This window comes from Chlorella variabilis, assembly GCF_000147415.1.
Source record: "Chlorella variabilis unplaced genomic scaffold CHLNCscaffold_1, whole genome shotgun sequence".
NCBI lineage: Eukaryota > Viridiplantae > Chlorophyta > Trebouxiophyceae > Chlorellales > Chlorellaceae > Chlorella > Chlorella variabilis.
Window position 1 is genome coordinate 665,698 of NW_005435087.1, and position 975 is coordinate 666,672.

A 975-nucleotide genomic window follows, 5' to 3' on the forward strand; every position below is an offset into this window, starting at 1 on the left:
CCAAAGTGAAGCGCAGGACGGGGTCCGGTGGATGGGAGGCAAGGAAACGCGGGGGGTTGCCACGTGCGCTACCGCCGCCGCCGCAGGCAGCACCCCTGCGGCGGCGGCAGCGGCAGCAAGCCGTGGACCCAAACGCCGTGCCGCCGCCGCCGCAGGCAGCACCCCTGCGACGGCGGCGGCAGCAAGCCGTGGACCGAAACGCCGTGCCGCCGAGTCCCGTGGCTGTGGCCTTCTGGCAGGAAACTACGGCCGCAGCTCGGCAGCACGGGGGCGTCGCAGCGTGCCGCCGCCGCCGCCGTGCCCGGGGGGCAGCGCGGCGGCGGCGGCGGCAGCAAGCTTGGGCCCAAACGCCGTGCCGCCGAGTCCCGTGGCTTGCGACCGTAGACCGTGGGCCGGAAACTGCGGCCGCAGCTCGGCGGCACGTGGTTCTGTTCAAATCGCCAAGCGTGCAGCAGCGCCGAACCACGCTTCCCGGCCTCGGCGCATGCCTTCAGGGGCCCCCTATCGCTGGGCACACCCCTCCAACACCGAACATGCGCCCGGGGGGGGGAGGGCGGCCCGGGTTGCCCAGGCCAAAGTGGGCCGCCCTCGAGCAAGAGGCGGCCGGTCTGTGTGCTGAATGAAGCTTTGTAGGCTAGTAATGATTACTTCGGGCTGTGCAACGCACCAGCTACCTTCCAGACCCTGATCAACGACGTGTTTCGAGAGTACCTTGATCAGTGGATGGTGTGTTTTCTAGATGATATACTGATATACAGCAATAGCGTAGAGGAGCATGCTCGGCATGTGGAGATAGTGCTCAAGAAACTACAAGACAACCAGCTCTACATTAAGGATAGCAAATGTGACTGGTTCCAGCCAGAAGTGAAGTTCTTAGGACATGTTATCAATGCAGAGGGCAAGAGCTTAGATGACGGCAAGGTTCAGGTTATCCTGAACTGGCCTGCCCCTACGAATGCGACGGAAGTGTCTGCA